General features: G+C 53.7%; 1 pseudogene; it reads left to right on the top strand.

Annotated features, from left to right (window-relative positions):
- Positions 1–347: 347 nt before the first annotated feature.
- LOC141212720 (uncharacterized) overlaps positions 348–8367 on the top strand; it is a 33390-nt pseudogene continuing 25370 nt past the window's right edge.

The raw sequence follows: 8367 nt of genomic DNA, 5'->3' as shown, positions 1-8367 counted from the left end.
CTCAGACGATGATGTGGAGGCATTTTTGACTGTGTTTGAACGGGTTGCAGAGTGGGAGAAGCTACAGCTGGAGCAATGGTCGGAGGTGCTGGCCCCCTATCTGACTGGTAAACCCCAAAAGGCTTATTACGACATGGCCTTGCAGGATACTCAGGAGTATATTAAACTTAAAACTGAGATACTGGGATGTGCTGGAGTGACTGTCATTGAGAGCCCAAAGGGTCTACCACTGGGCATATTGCAGTGATAAACCCCCTCGCTCCCAAATGTTTGATCTCCTCCATCTTGTACAAAAGTGGTTGCAGCCAGAGTCCTCCATCCCAGCCCAGATGGTAGAAAGGGTCATGATGGATAGGTTTATTCACTCCCTGCCTAGGCCGGTGCAGACCTGGATTGCCCAGGGAGACCCCCGGAATGCGGAGGACCTGGTCGACCTCATAGAAAAATACAAGGTGGTCGAGATGTCCCTAAGAAAGCCGGATGATACTGCATCTCCATACTGGGGTACTCAGGGGGAGCCAGAGTCCCAAAAGAGGGGAGTAGAGCCACGACTGAGGGGAGTCCAAGGTCCCAAGGGGTTGCTGAGTGGCTGCCAAAGGCCACTGGGAAAGACATGATCTGCTGGAGGTGTCGCGGTTCTGGACACATAGCTGTCAGGTGTCCTATGTCCTGTGAGCAGATGGACTGCAGCGTAGGAAGACGCTGCTCATACTATGCTTATACCACCTGCAGTGTGGACTATCAGCCCGGTGAGGGACCACAGTCATGTCCCGTGACCGTAAATGGGATACTGGTGTTGGGACTTTTGGAGTTTGGTGACTCTGTTAAGGGCTACTCTTCCCCACCAGTTGGTCCCTGGGAAACACATGGGTGTCCGCTGTATCCACGGAGACGCCAAGAACTACCCCGTCGCCCAAGTGTCTATAAAAACGAGCCATGGTACTGAGGCCCATGAGGTCGGAGTAGTCAGAGACTTGTTACACCCGGTTATAATCGGGCGGGACTTCTGGCCGTTCTGGGACTTGTAGGGAAAGGCGGGGTTGCCCCCTTGCTCAGACCAGAGCTGGTTCGTCCATGAAGAATCCCCATTACAGCCAGAGGTGGTTGAGTTCCCCCTGTGTGTCCTTGCTGGAGACGAGGACCAGAAAGGGACCCAAGAGGCTGAGATTTCTGAGTTGGGAGTTTCTGGGGGAAATTTTGGGGCTGCTCAAATGGAGGACCTTACGCTAAAAGGGCATAGGACAATGTGACTGTGATAAATGGAGTTGTCCAAGAGCCGGAAGCTGACACCAGGTTTCCTTATTTTTCAGTGAATGAGGATTTGCTATATCAGGTCACTAAACAGAGAGGGGAAGTGTTAGAACAGCTGGTGGTACCTGGTCCTTATAGGCGTAAGGTACTAGACCTAGCCCATTCTCATGTCTTAGGGGGGTATCTGGGCATAGACAAAACCCAGGAGCGGTCCTTCAAAGATTTTGCTGGCCTGGATGTCACCGGGAGGTTGTCAGCTATTGTCCGTCCTGTCCTACGTGTCAGTTAACTGCTCCCGTGTCCCACTTCCGTAGTCCCCTGGTCCCATTACCCATTATAGAGGTCCGATTTGACCGAATTGCTATGGACCTTGTAGGGCCCTTAGTTAAGTCTGCCAGGGGACACCAATACATCCTAGTAGTGCTGGACTACGTGACACAGTACCCCGAGGCAGTACCATCTGGAAACTCCTCTGCCCGAGTATTGCGCGAGAACTGGTCCATATCTTCTCTCGGACGGGCCTGCCAAAGGAGATCCTGACAGACCAGGGAACTCCGTTCATGTCGAAGGTGACGAGCGAGTTGTGTAAGGCTTTCCAGATTACACAACTGAGGATGTCAGTGTCAGTGAACCTCTCCTGGTGGAGAGGTTCAATAAGACCCTAAAGTCCATGCTTAAAAAGGTCGTGGAGAAGGAGGCCAAGACTGGGATTGCCTACTCCCCTACCTGCTATTCTCCATTAGAGAAGTCCCACAGGCCTCTACGGGGTTCTCACCCTTCGAGTTCCTTCAAGGACGGCACCCTCAGGGACTTTTGGACATTGCGAAAGAGACCTGGGAAGCCGATGTAACACCTCACTGGAGCGTCATTGAGCATGTGGCCCAAATGCAAGACCGGATCACGAGGGTGATGCCAATTGTAAGGGAAAGCCTCTTACAAGCACAAGAGGCCCAGGCAAGGTTCTACAATCGATCGGCGAGACTGACACAGTTCAGCCCTTGAGACCGGGTGTTGGTGTTAATCCCAACGGTGGAAAGTAAATTCCTGGCCAAATGGCAAGAGACATATGAGGTGGGGGGAAAAGTTGAATGATGTCAATAGGTCCACCAACCAGGAAGAAGAAAGCCGTATCAGGTATACCACGTTAACCTGCTCAAACCTTGGCGAGACAGGGAGCTGGTGGAAGCTACGTGTCTGGGGGCCCATCCTGAAGCCCGAGTCGAGGATGTCACAGTGGCGGAGACACTGTCACCGTCCCAGAAACAACAGTGCCGAGAGCTGCTTCACTGTTTTCAGAGCTGCCAGGTTGTATGCAGGTGGTCGAACATGAAATCCTGACAGAGTCACATGTTAGGGTGAATCAAAGGCCATAACGGATTCCTGAAGCCCGCCGCGAGGTAATCTCCAAACAGGTGAGGATAATGTTGAGCCTGGGCGTCATCGAGGAGTCAAAGAGCGGTTGGTCCAGCCCCATTGTCCTGGTGCTGAAGCCAGACAGAGAATAGCGGTTCTGTAATGACTACAGGAATCTGAATAAGGTGTCAAAGTTCGATGCATATCCGATGCCCCGCGTCGATGAGCTTATTGAGAGGCTAGGGACCGCCAGATATATCACCACCCTGGACCTAACGAAAGGGTACTGGCAGATTCTCTTGTCCCCAAGTGCCAAGGAGAAAACGGCCTTCTCTACTCATTACGGGTGCTTTCAGTACACCAGGATGCCATTCGGTCTGCAGGGAGCCCCAGCTACCTTCCAGAGGGCCATGGACCGGATCCTAGTTTCTCATAAGAAGTACACTGCAGCTTACCTGGATGACATCGTAATCTTCAGCCCGGACTGGGGAAGTTAATTAGAGAAGGTCCAGACGGTACTGGATGCGCTAAGGAAAGCAGAGTTTACGAGAAACCCAAAGAAGTGAGCCATCGGGAAGGAAGAAGCAAAATACTTGGGCTACGTTGTTGGAAGGGACGAAATAAAGCCGCAAGTAAAGAAGGTGGAGGCTATCCAAAACTGCCCGCAACTGAACTCCAAGAAGCACGTTTGTGCGTTTCTGGGAATTGTGGGATATTATTGGCGATTTATCCCAAATTTCACCATGATAGCCGCCCCCATTACTGATCTCTTAAGGTCATGAAGACATCAATGGCCAAGTGGTCCCCTTAAGTGGAGATGGCATTCCAGGAGTTGAAGCTCGCCCTATGTAAGCAGCCTGTCTTAGTAGCACCTGACTTCAGTAAGGAGTTTGTGGTTTAGACTGACATCTCCGAGGTCAGTTTGGGAGCCATGTTTTCCCAGGAAATAGATGGGGACCAACATCCAGTTGTAACGGGTCTGGGAGGCGGAACCTCTGAGCTACTATACAAGGGGGCGGTCCTTATAAGGGAGCGGGTGGCGACCAGGAAAGACGGGCAGGCAGTCACAGCAGGTGACCGGGACAGTCTCTGGGTGAACGGGCTGGAGGTCACGGCAAGTGACCGGGGTAGTCTCTGGATGAACGGGCAGGAGGTCACGGCAAGTGACCGGGGCAGTCTCTGGATGAACGGGCAGGAGGTCACGGCAAGTGACCGGGGCAGTCTCTGGGTAAAGGGTAGGTACGACCTGTGATGGCTGAGCCTCCAGGTAGGCTAGCAGGCAGATGGTAGATGTGTGCTCCCAGGTGAGCAAGCGAGAGTCTCTGGATAAACGGGTGGTCACAGCATGTGACGGCGGAGCCTCCAGGTAGGCCAACAGACAGGCAGCAGATGAGCGCTCCCAGGTGAGCGGGCAGGAGTCTCTGGAATGGCAGGTGGTCACAGCACGTGACGGCGGAGCCTCCAGGTAGGCTAGCAGGCAGGTAGCAGATGTGCGCTCCCAGGTGAGCGGGCAAGCTGGTCCATAGACAGACTGACAGGAGTAGGAAGGCAGACCGTCGGACCTCAGGCTAGCAAGCAGGTAGGAGGAAAGTCAGGCAGGAAACAGACAGCAAACTGGCAGGTTTCTGGCAGGTAACTGGCAACGGGACCTGAGGGCTGAAGCAGAGTAGTGAACAGTGCAACAACATTGCTCGGGCACCTCCATTTTGGAGGAGGTGCCTTATATATGGTGAAGTCCTCCGGCCATTGGCCGGGGACTCCTTAGGACGGCGCGCGCGGCCCCTTTAAGAGGGGGGGAGCGCGCGCGCGCGCGCCCTAAGCACGGTGGCCGGGAAGGAGCGCGCGCTGCCAGCAGAGCGGGAGGAGGACGCCGAGCTCGGAGCAGAGGGGTGAGGGGAACAGCGTCCCTGCCTAGCAGAGGGCAGGGACGCCGGCGCTACAGTACCCCCCCCCCCTTTAGGCCCCCCCTTTTTTAGGCCAGAGAGAAATTTAGCTAGGATGAGAGGGGCATGGATGTTCTCCCGGGGCTCCCACGTTCTCTCTTCAGGACCAAACCCCTTCCAATCTACTAGAAAAAAGGTCTTCCCTCTTACCCTATTGGTGGCCAGAATGTTCTCTACCTCAAATTCGTTTTCAGCGGAAACCGGAGCAGGAGGCGTACCTGTAGACTTGGAAAAAGAGTTAAGTACCACAGGTTTGAGGAGAGATACATGGAAGGAGTTAGGGATCCGCAAGTTGGCCGGGAGTTTCAATTTATAGGCCACCGGGTTGATCTGACTGATGACCTCCAGAGGACCGATGAACCGAGGCCCTAACTTATAGGAAGGAATCTTGAGCCGGACATACTTGGACGAGAGCCAGACCTTATCCCCTGGACGGAATTGAGGAGGATCCAGACATTTTTTGTCAGCATGTCTTTTCATACGCTCGGATGACAGAAGGAGTGCGGATCGGGTACTCTCCCATATGGAGGAAAATTTGTTAACAAGAGATTCCGCAGCCGGATTGTCCACCGAGGTGGAGACGGGAAATGGGATCCGAGGATGCTGACCGAAGACAACAAAAAACGGGGATTTGGAGGAAGATTCGCTCTCGTGATTGTTGTAAGAAAATTCGGCCCATGGCAGGAGATCCACCCAGTCTGAATGGTGGGCATTAACGAAGTGCCGGAGGTAACTGGTCAGGTTCTGATTGATCCGCTCCACTTGACCATTAGACTGTGGGTGGTAAGCGGAGGAGAAGTCCAGGGTGACGTCTAGCAGTTTACAAGTGGCTCTCCAGAAGCGTGAGGTGAACTGTACCCCACGATCCGACACGATGTGGAGGGGCAGGCCATGAAGACGGAAGATGTGGCGGATAAAGTCCTTAGCCAGCTCGGGTGCAGACGGGAGGCCTGGAAGGGGAACGAAATGAGCCATCTTGGAAAAGCGGTCAGCGACCACCCAAATGACCGTACAACCGGCAGAGACGGGGAGATCAGTTATGAAGTCCATTGCTATATGCTGCCAGGGGGCAGCAGGTACTGGGAGCGGAAGGAGGCGACCGGCTGGCAGATGTCTCGGAACCTTGTTGCGGGCGCAGGACACACAGGCAGAAACAAAGTCTATTACGTCCTTGTGCAGGGTAGGCCACCAGTAGTGCCGGGTAATAAGCTGGAGGGTCTTTTTCTGACCGGCGTGGCCAGCTAGTTTAGACGAGTGACCCCAGTGTAGGATCTTCTCCCGATCAGGTACTGATACGAACGTCTTACCGGGAGGGAGACGATTTAGACTCACGGGAGCCACCTGCATTACTCTGGCGGGATCGATGATGTGTTTCGGTTCTTCCTCGAGATCAGACACCAGAAAGGATCGGGACAAGGCGTCCGCCTTGATGTTTTTGTCAGCCGGGCGAAAAGAATAAAATCAAAGCGAGCAAAAAACAAGGACCACCGAGCTTGGCGCGGGTTAAGTCTCTGGGCATGCTGGAGGTAAGCCAAGTTCTTGTGGTCAGTGTAAATTATTACCGGGTGAAGAGCCCCTTCGAGCAGGTAACGCCACTCCTCCAATGCCCGCTTGATGGCCAATAACTCTCGATCTCCTATGGAATAGTTGCGCTCAGAAGAGGAGAAGAGTTTGGAGAAGAAGCCACAAGTTACCATTCTCCCGGAAGATGATTTTTGGGTAAGTACCGCTCCGGCTCCAGAGGAGGAGGCGTCAACCTCCAGGAAGAACTGCTTGTTGCCATCTGGGCGATGCAGCACCGGGGCGGAAGAAAAGGCCTGTTTTAAGGAAAGAAAGGCCTCCTCTGCTTCGGGCGGCCAGTCTCTGGGATTAGTGCCCTTACGGGTGAGCACGGAAATTGGGGCAGTCCGGGAAGAGAAGTGCGGTATGAAGAGGCGGTAGTAGTTGGCGAAGCCCAGGAACCGCTGAATGGCCTTCAACCCCTCCGGTCGGGGCCATTTCTCGATGGCAGACAGTTTCTCTGGATCCATTCGTAGGCCGGTCTGAGAAATAATGTAGCCCAAAAATGGAAGCGAGGTCTGCTCAAAGAGGCACTTCTCATTTTTAGCGAAGAGGTGATTCTGCCTGAGCCTGAGCAGGACCTGACGAACGTGTCTCCGGTGAGTCTGGAGATCCGGAGAGAAGACCAAGATGTCGTCCAGGTACACCACTACGCAGGAGTAGAGAAGGTCCCGGAAGATGTCATTGACTAACCCTTGAAAGACGGCGGGAGTGTTACAGAGACCAAAGGGCATTACCAGATATTCATAGTGGCCGTCCCGGGTGTTGAATGCAGTCTTCCATTCATCCCCTTGACGGATACGGACCAGGTTGTACGCCCCACGGAGGTCCAGTTTGGTGAAGATTCTAGCCCCCCTCAGACGATCAAATAATTCTGGAATGAGCGGAAGGCGGTACTTATTCTTCACCGTGATCTGGTTAAGGCCTCTATAGTCTATACAGGGACGGAGAGAGCCGTCCTTCTTTTTTACGAAAAAGAAGCCTGCTCCCGCCGGGGAGGTAGATTTCCGGATGAATCCCCTGGCCAAATTCTCCTCAATATATTCGGACATCGACCGGGTCTCAGCAGCGGACAATGGGTAAATACGCCCACGGGGAGGCGTAGTACCGGGTAACAGGTCGATAGGACAGTCGTATGGTCTATGAGGGGGTAATGTCTCTGCCTCCTTTTTATTAAAGACATCAGCAAATGACCAATAGGGAATCGGAAGTCCAGGTAGATTAGTTGGGGTAGGAGAAGGACGGGCGGGATGAACAGGAACCAAACAAGTCTTATGACAGTCCTGTCCCCAGCGAAGGACTTCTCCGGTCTGCCAGTCAAGCACGGGTGCATGTCTCTGGAGCCAAGGTAGACCTAGTAAGAGGGCGTGAGAGAGTCCAGGCAGAACATGAAAAGAGATGCTCTCAGAATGCAGCATTCCCACCTGCAGAGTTATGGATTCGGTGATGAGTTGGATGGGACGTGGTAAGAGGCCCCCATCCACAGCAGCGACAGATAATGGTATAGCCAGAGGTTTGGTGGGAATGCGGTATTTTTCTACCAGGGCCTGTGAAATAAGATTCCCGGCCGCTCCAGAGTCAAGTTGGGCTAGTTCGAAATAACGATTCTCCCCGCAGATAATTGAGACTGACAGCAGCAGAGATGGAGAGGATTTATTCTTGTCTAGGTCGACCTCTCTGAGCGAACCTAGACACAGGCGTTTCCCGACCTCTCCGGGCAGGTACGGATCCGGTGCTCCTTACTGCCACAGTAGAAGCAGCTCCCCTCGGCACGGCGTAAATCCTGACGGGTTTTGACCATCTTGGTCTGGTCGACCTGCATAGGCTCAGGAGAGTGTACCTGGGGAGAAACGGAGGGAGTGACGGGTTTCTGAAAAGTAGGAGCTAGACGTGGAAGCCTCCTCTCACGGGTGACTTCTTTGGCACGCTCCTGGAACCATAGGTCAATCCGGGTGGCAAGAGTTATTAGGTCATCGAGAGTGGTAGGAATGTCTCGACCGGCGAGTTCATCTTTATTACGGCCGGACAGACCTTCCCAGAAGACAGATACCAGAGCGTCGTTATCCCAGGCCAGCTCCGAGGCAAGGGTACAGAACCGTATGGCATATTGGCCCACGGTGAGACTTCCCTGACGGAGGCGTAGCAGAGATGATGCGGATGAGGTCTTCCGTCCAGGTTCGTCGAAGACTTTCCGGAAAGCCGTGAGAAAGGCAGGCAAGTCGGACACCAGGGGGTCTCCTCTCTCCCATAGAGGATTTAG

This window comes from Phyllobates terribilis, unplaced genomic scaffold (assembly GCF_046119375.1).
Source record: "Phyllobates terribilis strain yellow unplaced genomic scaffold, ASM4611937v1 Scaffold_183__1_contigs__length_3771566, whole genome shotgun sequence".
Taxonomy (NCBI): Eukaryota; Metazoa; Chordata; class Amphibia; order Anura; family Dendrobatidae; genus Phyllobates; species Phyllobates terribilis.
Note: the sequence above shows the minus strand (reverse complement) of the source record. Positions and strands in the feature narration are given on the sequence as shown.